At 37.9% G+C, this 12,626-nt stretch overlaps 1 protein-coding gene across 3 annotated transcripts in view; it reads right to left on the bottom strand.

The window, feature by feature from the left end:
* Positions 1-12,626, bottom strand: part of ARHGAP5 (Rho GTPase activating protein 5) — an 88,405-nt gene that overhangs the window by 24,753 nt on the left and 51,026 nt on the right. The gene's annotated exons all lie outside the window — the stretch shown is intronic.

Here is a 12,626-nt window from a genome sequence, read left to right on the forward strand (position 1 = left end):
TTCAAATATTACATAAAGAGTTGTGAATAATCTAAATCAAATATTGTTATATAAGTAGAGCTGGTGAATGAAGTTCCAGTATAGTATTCCCCACATTAGAAAATAAAAGTGCAAAGGTAAATGTGGACATGGTGTTGGTAGTCACAATAAAATGCAATTTTGTTCTACATATTCCATGGTACCAGATATTTTATAATTGTAGAAAAGCAAAGACACAAACATCTAATTATGGACAAAGAATTCAGAATATTTAGACACAGTTGAACAACACAAAACTACTTACAAAATTTTGTCTGATGCCAACAACTAAGTTTCCTGTAAATTTTTTTTAAGCACCGGAGAAAAGCATGCTTATGCTATAATCTTCCCTCAAAGGTAACCATATAAAATAGCACTCAAATTTATTGACTGTATAGTAATTTTGTTGTTGTTCAGTTGTGTCTATTCTTTGTGAACCCACTTAAGGTTTTCTTGGCAAAGATACAAGACTGGCCTGCCATTTCCTTCTCAAATTCATTTTACAGACAAGGAAATTGAGGCAAACAGGGTTAAGTGACTTGCCTAGGATCACAAAGCTAGCAAGCGTCTGAAGACAGATTTGAATTCAGGAAGATGAGTCTTCCTGACTCTCGGCCCAGTGCTCCATCCACTATATGACCTACTTGCCATGTGTACTGTAATAGACTTCATGAATATTTACATTTAAGGGAATTTTTTTTAAATTCTAAATTTATATATCAAAAAAGAGATACAGGATATGACAATTCTATATGAAACCATGAATCTCCATTTCACAACACTGCTTATTTCTTTAAAAGTTATCATATAAATAAATTCCACATATTACTTTCAAAACTGTCTTGCTTCCTTCTGAACTTCCTAGTTCCTCCTGTGCATTTTAAAAAATGTTTCAAGGACCCTCTTTTTGGGAGGGCATCATTACTGCTAACTCCCTTGTTTCCCTTCCAATCCTCCTCTTAGTTAACTAAAAAGGGGGAAAAATTTCTTGGTTTTTTTTTTGGGGGGGGGGCGGCGCAACAAGGGTTAAGTGACTTGCCCAAGGTCACACAGCTAGTAAGTGTCAAGTGTCTGAGGCTGGATTCGAACTCAGGTCCTCCTGAATCCAGGGCCAGTGCTTTATCCACTGTGGCCCCTAGCTGCTCCCCCGCCAATTTCTTTTAACAAAGAAACTATCAAGTAAAATGAATCAACAGTGGACAGGTCCAAAATTATACATCTCTGCAAATGTGTTCATTACTTCTGTCACGAGGTGGTTAATATGCTTTATCAGCATCTGATGGTAAAATGGATAGACCTAGGTCTGGAATCATAAAGATTTGAATTCGAATATGGCCTATAATACTACCTGTGTGGCCCTAGAAGTCACTTAACCAGTTTGTCTCAGTTTCCTCAACTGTAAAATAGGGACAAAAATAGCCCTTATCTTCCAGGGTTGTTGCAATGATGAAATGAGATATTTCTAAAAAATGATTAACACAGTGTCTGGCACATGCTAGGTATTATATAAATGAATGCTTATTCCCTTTTCTTCTATCAAAGATCCTGTGGAGTCATGGTTGGTCACTGAATGTTTTTCCACTAACCAAACCCCATGCCTACAATGTAGTTCCTCCTCACTTCCACTTCAAAGACTTCCCTCACATCTTACAAGACGAAGTCAAGAACCACATTCAACAGGAAGGGTTTTCCTGATCACAACTCTAAGTGACCTGCCTCCCTAAACAATTTAGCCGCTTTGTAACTATTCTGCATATACCTACAGGTACATGCTGTCTCATTCAATAGAATAAAAGTTCTCTGTGAGCAAGAACTCTTTCATTTTTGTCTCTATTCCCAACATAGTGCATGAGATATAGGAGGCTCTTAATAAATAAAAGCTTGATTGAGAGCCACTTTTTTTCTACAATGACATCAACCCACAAGTTTCATTTGTTTTAATTATTTTTGCCAATAAGAGAGGAAAGAAGGCAAGGGGGAGAGGAAGAGGGGGAGAAGGGAAGGAGAGTGAGAGAGAGAGACAGAGAGAAGGGGGGGGGTGGAGGGAGACAGACAGTCAGACAGACAGACAGATAGACAAAGTGGAGAGGGCCCAGGGCAGATCCCTGGGATATTATTCACAGGTGGTGGAAAATTGATGATTCTACAAAGGAGATTTTAGAAGAATTGGTTTAAGAAGCAAAAGAACCTTAAAAGAATACCACCATGTAAACCCTTGGAGGTAAGGTGCAAGAAGGGATGGTCAATGGTATCAAACAATACAAGAGTGGTCAAAGACAAAAAACTCAGAAAAGATCACTAGACTTGGGAATAAGAAAAAAGTTTCAGCCAAATGGTAGGAACAAAGATAGATTACAAGGAGGTTAGAAGAAATAGTGAAAATTATGTGACTAGAAAGCCTTTTCTGGGAAGGGACAGATATAGAACAATAACTTACAGGTATGATAGGGTCGCATGACCAAAAAAAGAATAAGTATGGTAGGAGGAAACTAAACATTTTTGAAAGCAAAAGTAAAGGAGAGCTAGGGGATAAGATGTTTAAAATTAGGGAGAAGGGATGATTGAAAAGACAATCTTCTAGGAGAATGACATATCATAGACAAAAGTAGAAGGATTGGCACTGACTGGAGGTAAGAAAGGGAAGTATGGAGGATGATGCTGAAGTGAAGTGAGGAACTGGGGAGGAAAGGAAGCTCATGATGTATAGCCTTAATACTTTGTTAAGGTGAAATATTAAATGAAGTTGTCTGCTATGTATCTTGAGAAGAGAAGATCTGAAATAGTTGCTTTAGGGAATGTGTTTAGATAGAGCAGGGCTTCTTACACTTTTTCCACTCATGATCCCTTTTCCACCAAGAAATTTTTACACAACCTTGGGTACATATAAAACATAATAATATAACAACCTTTTTTTTGGTATCCCCCCCATCCGGGGCAATGGGGGTTAAGTGACTTGCCCAGGGTCACACAGCTAGTTAAGTGTCAAGTGTCTGAGACCGGATTTGAATTCAGGTCCTCCTTAATCCAGGGCCAGGGCGTCATCCACTGTACCATCTAGCTACCCCCCATACATAACCTTTTACTGTTTTCTAATTTTCTGCAACCCCTACATTCAGTTACATGACTCCATATGGGGTTGTGGCCCACAGCTTTGTACTAGAGTAATGGTACTCAAATTATTTGGTCAAGTCTCCTTTATACTCTTAAAAAAGCCTTAAAGAGCTTTTGTTTATGTGGATTATGGCTATCAATATTCATCACATGATCAACAGTTTAAACTTACACACTCTCAGGGTAAACCCTGAACCACACTTTAAAAACCACTTTGCAAGAAAAAAATTGATTCTGTAAGGCCCAGAATGTAGCATTAGAGATCCAGGTGAGATTAAGTAAGACTAATTTGTAGAAAACTCAACATAACTGTATAATTTCCTCTGACCGACACTGAGCACATTATGAGAAGAGAGATGAAAGGGGTAACAAAAGACTGGAATTTGAAATGGCAGAAACAAAACATTGTGCAAAAGGATCCAAAGGTCATACACAGTGTACAATTGAACTGATTAACTAAATAGGTGAAGTTTTGAAGGAAGGAAATTAAGGGTGGAGGAGTACTGTCCTGAGAAAGCAAGAAGTGGTCAAGTAATGGAAGGTTGCAATTACAAGAGTAGGAGTGAGGCATGGGAAGCCCTCAAAGAACAGGAGGTTTGGTCAGATAAAGCAGTTGTGGTCTGGGTAGAATATTGTGGGTGATGAGGAAATCAAGGGTACAACTATTCCTATGAATGCCTAAGGAAGAGTCAAGGTACAGACCTCAAAGAAATTGAGTAGTCTTTCCATGAGGCAATTCCTTCCTGATGTTTCTTTCTTTTTTTTTTTTGGCAGGGCTATGAGGGTTAAGTTAAGTGACTTGCCCATGGTCACAAAGGTAGTGTCAAGTATCTGAGGTGGGATTTGAACTCAGGTACTTCTGAATTCAGGGCCGACACTTTATCCACTATGCTACCTAGCTGCCCCCCTTCCTAATGTTTCTAGGGAAATTGATTTTTTTTTTCTGAGTCTCTCTCCCCCCCCAAAATCAATGAAGAAGTCAAGTGAAAGTGTAATGATTCTCCTATGAAAATTAAAGGCTTAACATCAACACTGGGGATGGTACTGATTCTAATCAAGGAATGTCAAATAGAAAGCAAGTTCAGGAAACACTGACACTTGGAGTTTCAGGTTAAGTTCAACATTCTTGCAAAGTGGGACAAGAACATGTAGGAGCAGGAGTCAATCTAACTGAGTCACTCTTACTAATAAATGTTATGTATGTGTGTATGTATGCATACATGCACAATTTTGTGTGTATGTACATTTGGACCTGTCTGCTAATGTTGTCACAATTGCAAATAAAAAATATATATGTACTGCTCCAAAAAATTAAAGTTTTGTAAGCAAAGTAAGTCCTTATATACTGGCATTTTCAACACATGGTTCTGTGTAGTATTGTTAACCTTGCCAGGAGATCTGAATGTTATGTAGATTATAGCTATCCAACTATTATAGCTATCCAACACTACCCAACAAGGTTGGCATTTTCCAGAGTTTGAATATTTACTATAGGCTACTGTTCTTTGTAAATAATATTAAACTTAATATTTGTTCATAAATGAGTAAAAAGGATTAAGAAATATTTTAAGAAAGATAAAGGAAAATGAGTCAGTTTGTTTTAAATCACAATATATTGGTTTGTAACATAATGAACCATGCATTTATAAACACTCTTTTAAAAAGGAAAATCTCTAAAACTTTTAGTATACATCTATCATAGAAAAATACTTCACTATTTAATACAGCCATTCATTAATATTTAAAAACAAACAAAATGTTAAGAAAAATACAGAATAAATGGTGATTTCAAGAATTAGTAAGAATTCCTAGTAATTACAATCAAGTGTTCTTAGATGCCAAAGAGCAATGTATGCTGGGAATTTGTAAAGACTAGAAGTGAGGGGGCTCATTAACTAGGAAGATAATTTGATTAAGCATCAATATGTAAGTTTAAATTCCCAAATGCGGACAGGAACTGAGGTGAAGAAGAATGTGAGCTAGGTTTACAGGAGCTTCTATAAGAAGCCTTTTGTAACCCCTCAATTCTTGTGCCTTCCCTCTTTTTAAGTATTTCCTATTTATTCTGTATATAACTTATTTGTACATATCTATTGGCTTGTTGTCCTCCCCATTAGATCATGAATTTCTCAAGGCAGGGATTGTCTTTTGCCTCTTTATATCTCCAACTAGTAGTATCTGCTACATAGCCACTTAATAAGCATTTACAGACTCATTAATTAGGCACCCGAATAATGACCTGGGGACATATAAATAACAGCCACAAAGGTCTGGATACGATTATTCCTTTGGACAGAGCAAACCACAAAGGAGAAGCTACTGAATGAAAGTGATAGGGGAAGGGCCTGCGAAGTAGCAACAAAGCATACCTACTTCTTGCTCCTAGTCCATCCAGTGAGTATGGGAGATAAGAAAAGATATATCCAGTACTGGAAAGGAAAGTCAGAAACATAGTATCACTGAGGGAGAGCCAGGTTTCTGTTATTGCAAAGAGAAAGAAAGAGCATGAAAATGTTCAACATGGAAGGCAGTTTCCTAAGAATCCACAGGGCACTAGGAGAGAGCAGAACTGAACTGAGCAGAACTGGGAGCAGGAGCTCAGGAAGGATAGGTCTAACAATCAAGTATGAAGAAGCACGGGTTGAAGACCCAGTTAGAGAGAGAGTTAAGGTCTAAGCAGCCTATAGATTCACAGGACACTAAACTGTACATCTTTTTTAGATGTACAGTTTAGTAGCAATGACAAAGCTGATCTGATTACACTCTCCTAAAACACACACACACACACACACACACACACACACACACACACACACACACGACATGGGAGGGAGGAAGTATGGATGGTGGAAGGGTAGATGGTAAGATACCTGTGCCAGCTACACCCTAGGGTTCTGGTGGTATAGATGAGTTGAAGCTCTTTTTGGAAGTGAAGAACTAAAATGAGGTTTGCCTTATCTTTAATTCAACAGCCTAGGGAACTTTTGCCCTAAGCAAAGACCCTAAGCAAGGTTTTCTAAGCAAATGACCTAGATTCAAATCCTAATACTTCTGTTCACTCTCTCCAACTCTCCCTCACTCTTTCCTTCTCTATTTCCCATCCTCTCTCATCTGAAGGAAAGGAAAGAGTAGACAAAAACATTTTTTTCTTTATCAAAAATTTTTTTCCTTTATATATATGTAGCATTCAGCAGGGAATGTTTCCTATTCTAATGGAAACAAAAAGAAACCAAGAAAATATGACTTGCTTCAAAGTTACACTTTAGAAAAAAGACATGGTCCTGTCCAAGATGGAGAGAATGGAAGCCGGGAATTAAATGAGAGTGTGATATTTATATAGATAAACCTGGAAGAACATTGCCCCAAATGTCATAAGATCATTTTGAAATGGCAACCAAATCATAATGTCCAGCTGCGTGTTGATAAATATTTAATAACCAGCATTCTAGGGGGTAAATGTACACAAGACACTTTAAATTTAACCTGCATTATTAACATTTCCTCTATCACTTTCTTAAGTCTAGAAAATAAAATAAATCAAACCCTTATTTGTAGCAGATTTCCAAAGTATGAACAATTGTTCACATAGAAATTTTAACAATTGAGCAGAGGGGACCCCAGCACACACCTTAATTAAGGTCCTTTAATGATGCTGTTTAAGTCAATGCTGCCTTCATATGTGATGAGGCTTGAAAATACAAACAGTGCTCAGCTCATGAACAAGCTATGATCCAACAGGTGGTTGTATGGAATTCAGAATCAGTTTCCTATTAGAAAAATAAATGGTTCTTAGGGTTAAGAGTAACCCATATGGAGGCAGCTAGGTGGTGCAGTGAATAGAGCGCTGGCCCTGGATTCAGAAGTACCTGAGTTCAAATCCGGCCTCAGACACTTGACACTTACTAGCTGTGTGACCCTGAGCAAGTCACTTAATCCCAATTGACCCCCCCCCCAAGAGTAACCCATATGACCTAGTAGCCCAAAATGCAACTAAAACACTACACTATGAATTTACAAAACATCAATATTATGATATATCCAGTGTTTATCATATAATAGGCCTTAAAATAAAAGCTAGTTGACTATGCAATTTTGCAACATTTACAAGTATTAAATAGATGTAAGAAAAAGATAATTTTAAATTTAAAAATAGGTTGATAATTTTTATCTTGAATGCTGATGCTAAAAAAAAAAAGGGGGTTAATTGTTTCCCCCTCTTTTTTTTGCAGGGCAATGAGGGTTAAGTGACTTGCCCAGGGTCACGCAGCTAGTAAGTGTCAAGTGTCTGGGGCCGGATTTGAACCCAGGTCCTCCTGAATCCAGGGTTAGTGCTTTATCCACTGTGCCACCTAGCTGCCAATTTCTCTGGAAATTCTAAAGATTTCAGATCATTTTCAAGGTACTTAAAGTTATGCTGTATAACTTTTACATTTATCCTACAATGCTTCTGTTTGATATGGAGGTAACTGATGGTGGGCTTACAAAATGTAACATCAGTAGGATAAAAGACATCCCAAGTCCTCCATGGTTGAAAAAACTTTAAGTACTGTTGCACTGGTGGATAGACCATTTGTCCATCATCCAAAAACTATTCAACTTAACTTCTGAAGGATCATCACTAGATTAATCATAAAGTGATAGTCTGTTCCCATATATGAATATTAAATACATGGAAAAGAACTCAAACTGTTTATTGCAAAAGTTCAAGATCAAATAAATTAAACAAGTCTACTGAAAAAGAAGCTACCAAACTGCTAGTTCTTCCCATGTAAAAATTTATAAATTCTCAAACCTAGTGTACTTGAAACATGGGGCAGAATATGGAAATGGAAATGGACATCTTGAAAACTATAAAAAAAGTATTGTTTCTTTTACATTAAAATCAAGGTAAAATGAATTTCAGCAATTTGTTTAGTTCATAGAATTGTTCTTTAAATAGTACTAGTTATAGAATCTTCATAGAATCTAATAAAATGTCCTGATTTTACTATTTCTAAATAGAATATGAAACCTTACACTAGTTTTTATGCCTACAGCAGACTTAGCATAACTGCATAGTAAATCATTCTTAAATTAAATCTGAAAACTTTTCCAATAAGTTTGGGAACAAAAATTAAGTAGCAAGAGTGGTACTGCCTTGCCTGCGAAAAAAGAAGTCAGTGCTAGTAGCTAAAGCATAACTTTTACTTTAGTTCAAAAGCCTCAGTCCCCCATACCCCCCCCCCAATAAAAGCATTTCTTACTGCCAGAAAAGATGGGAGGAATAAATGAAGTTGATCTATTTTAAAAATCCCAACTTATTCTCAAAGTTTAATCACTTTTTTCAAAACTTACAATTTCAATTTCCAATTTCATCAGTATTTCTTCAACCAATACAGGTCTCAAAGACCTCTAAAAGGGAGGGAATAACTGATCCCCATAACTGTGCAATAGGTTCTACTACTATCCTCATTTTAGAGGTGAGGAAATGGATAAGTAAAGTGATTTGCCCAAGGTCTCACTGCTAGTAAGTGGTGTCTGAGATAGCAGACACCAGAGTGTCTCCTGAGTTTATGACACCAGGTCCAGCATTCTTAAGCATAATAAAACAAGCCACCCTGAGTTCTATTGTGCCTGCACCATCTCTTTCTCCCTTCTCTCTTTTCTCTTCCCTCCTCCCTCTCATGTCTATGCTATAGATTTTCAAATCTACAAAACCAAGCCTTATTTCTCTCTGTGAGAAAATAATTATTAATAATGGTGGGGGTTTTGGGGGGGGGGACACTTTCTTTTCACCCCGACTTCAGAAACTTTAGCTGGTCTCTTCTAGAGCCAACCCAAAGGTACAATAGAGATAAGACTCAGAGAAGTAAGGAGATTATAACCACATCTATTTGAATATGCCTTTGCCCTTAGGGACAGTTCATTTTAATATGGACCACCCTCAAGTCATGTCAATCAATGGAACTGAATAACGCTGACCAATCAGCTTTGATGAGTGTATAAGGAGCCTTCTCTATTAGAAAAAAGAAGAGCACTGGACTGCAGGAGGCTTGCTCTCTTTCTTCCTGCGATTCTCTAGAACTTGCCACTTGCCCTCTCTGCTCCCTCTTGGCTCAATATGCTGGTTATGTAATTGTTTAGACCTGTAAGCCTGTAACTAGTGAATAAGTTAGGGAAATGCCACGTGGCAAATTCTTTATTAATACTTACTATAATAATAATATAATATAATAATAAATGCTTACTACCTAAACTGGTGCAATCGCCATTAATTTATAAGTAGGAATCTTTTAGAAAAAGGCAGTATGGCACCCAATAATTTAGCTAAACCCAGCCTACTTCCCCAATATTTGAAATAAATCATCTTCTGTACACCAGTATCCCACCAAGATTCTACTCTCCATCAAGCTGATCCCCTGGCATTGCAAACACGTCCAAAGTGGAACTTATTATTTTCCTGTCAACCCACATCACTTTTCTCAATTCCTTAATTCTGTTGAGGACATTCACCTTTCAAGTCACTCAGATTCAAAAGTTATCCTAAATGCTTCCTTCTTCCTCACCCCCCTCCCATATCTATCAATTGCCAATTTTAGCCAATTCTACCATCACAACATCACTCACATCCATCCCCTTATCTCTATCCATTTGTCCTGTGCTCAAGTTTATGCAGCACTCCTTCCCCACTGCCCACCACACTCTTGGCATCAAGGTCACATACACAAACCCAATGGCTTACAACAAAAAGCAACTTCTCTTTCCAATGCCACAGAGATGTGGGCTCTAGACTGTGGAAGTCTGTTGAGGTTTCAGTAGCCAGTGTCAAGGCAGCATGCTGTGTTGCATAAGATTCTACAGGAGCACTCTGCTCTACACCACCAAGTCCCTACTTCTCCCAGATTCTTGGTAATCCCAACTCTAAATGACAGAAGTCACCTCCAGCTACAATGGCAGAGTTCTGAACTTCTAGGCCAGAGAACTGAGTAAAAATGAGAATAGGACAAGTCACCATGTATGGGAGGAATGTGCAGTACTCAAATAAGTCTGAAGTAAAAAGCTCAGCATCCATTTAGCAGCAGTTCAGTACCCACCCCCAAGTCACTTGGGGCAGAGACCTAGCTGGAGAACTACAAACTGCCCAGAATGGGAGAAGGCTGAATACCCCAAGGAAGCCAACCATCACAGGAGAATGAGTCAGAAGGTGAGCAATAGGGGAGAATAGGGAGAAAATGACAGAAGTTACCAAAGATCTTAAAAAGAGAACTCCTAATGAAGATGTACAGCTGGCAATGTTTATACTACTCTACTTGCACTTAACCAAATTTTTCTTTGCCTACTTCCATATATGCCCTCTTTTCTCTACTCAAATGGCCACCACCCTACTGCAACAATCTTCTAATTCATTGGTTTCCTTGCCTCAAGTTTCTGCCCACTCCAACAATCTCCGCTGAGCTGTCAAAGTAAATTTCCTAAAGCACAGGTCTGACTTTGTCATTATGCCCTACTTGAAAAACATCAGTGCCTCTTTACTATCTCCAGAATCAAAGATAAAGACCTCTATTTGGCATTTTAAGCTCTTTGTAATTTGGCCCCTTCCTGTCTTCCCAGTGTCTTTTTAGTCTTTACTCTCATCCACACAAACCTAAGATGCAGCTACACTGGCCTTCTTGCTTGCTATTCCTCACATCTGACACTCCATTTCCCAATTCCATGCCTTTGTACAGGCTGCCTTCCTCTTCCCTCCAACTACTCAATGCTTTCCTTCCTCACTCCTTGTCTTTTAAGTTGCCTTGGTTTCATTCAAGTCTTAGCTAAAATTAGACATGCAGAAGGCCTTTTAAGTCCCATAGTTGCTAGTGCTTTCTCCTCCGAGATAACCTACTATCTACTCTGCATAACTTATATACACCTAGTTGTCTTTTTTTTTTAAACAAGTTGTCTCATGTATAGCAACGTGAGCTCCTTGAGAGAGAAAGATCTGTTTTAGGGTTTTGTTGTTTTTGTATTTCTAGTGTTTAGCACAGTTCCTGAACCAGAAATGTTTAATAAATGTTTTTTCAAGTGATTGATACAGGGGGACAAACTGCACAAAAAAGACCTTCAAGATTTAAATCAGGCACCTAACTAGTTCATCTACACTCTGAACAATGAATAGAGCACTGCGCCTGGAATCAAGTTCAAAACCCACCTCAAACACTTACTAGCTGTGTGACCCTGGGCAAATCATTTAACCTGTCTCCCTCAGTTTCCTTAATGGTAAAATGGAGATAAGAGCAAGTACCTGGAAGGTACTTTTATGAGGATCAAGAGATATTTGCAAATAAGTGCCCAGCACATATTAAGTACTTCATAGATGCTTATTCACTTCCTTCCCCTTCAGGTAGTTCTACAAAGTCAAATATTTTATTAACATCAACTAATAAACGGAAGAATCTTATACTATTCTGTTGTGTAATAGGGAAAATGTGGTCTGCTATGTAATTTTATGCAAAAGTAGAAATAGCTCCAATTGCTCCTCATGGTTTACTTCATTTTTCCCCACTGTATCCCCAGGGCCTAATATACAGTCTGCCTGGCATATAGTAGGTACTAAACACATGCTTATTGTTGATTATTATTTCGTTAAGATTACTCTTAGTCTGTGCATAAAATTATCCTCACTGAATACTCCAAGGTAGTCAGAAATCTCCCTCAATCAAGATCAAAATACCTCTCAGACTTTAGTCTTTCAGAGCTGCTGTAGCTAAAAAATTTTGTTTTCAATAGCCATCCTGGTGATCAACTTCTAGAATTCAACATCTCCATCACCCTTTAATGAAGCATTTGAGCAGAACTCCAAGATATGAAAACAGGCATTTGGTTCAAACAGATGTTAGCTACTGCATGCTACTAAACAATTCTGGTTTCGTTTATGTTGTTGTTGTTGTTGTTGTCAATTGCAGCTAATATTTATGTATCTCCTACTATGTGCCAGGCACTATGCTAAGTGGTTTATAAGTATTATATATTTGATCCTCCCAACAACCCTTGGAAGTGGGTACAATTATTCTCTTTTTACAGATGAAGAAACTGAAGCCAACAGAAGTTAAGTAACTTGTCCACAGTAATAGTTAGCAAATGTCTAAAGCTGCATTTGAACTAAGTTCTTCCTAACTCCAGGTCTGGTACTCTACTGACTTCATCACCTAGCTGACCCATTTTACTGCCCAGTGGGTGATAAGAATGAAGCAAAGGAGACATATTTCTGCGTGTCATATTCTTCTCACATAATCAACCTTCCCTAGGTTCTCACCAATAGTTCTTGATGAGCTCAAGTATACCTTCAAATCCTACATTAAAAGAACTCTAGAATATATCACCATTAATGGTGATAGTCTTCTACACAATCATGAAATCTGAAAGATCACCTTAGTCCAACATGTGCTAGAGAGGATAAGTTACTCAGAATCTGAGAACTTTTGGTGACTGATTTATTTACTACCTGTGGGCAGCCTAAACTGCTAGTAAGTTTAACT

Source organism: Dromiciops gliroides, chromosome 2 (assembly GCF_019393635.1).
Source record: "Dromiciops gliroides isolate mDroGli1 chromosome 2, mDroGli1.pri, whole genome shotgun sequence".
In the NCBI taxonomy this organism is placed as follows: domain Eukaryota; kingdom Metazoa; phylum Chordata; class Mammalia; order Microbiotheria; family Microbiotheriidae; genus Dromiciops; species Dromiciops gliroides.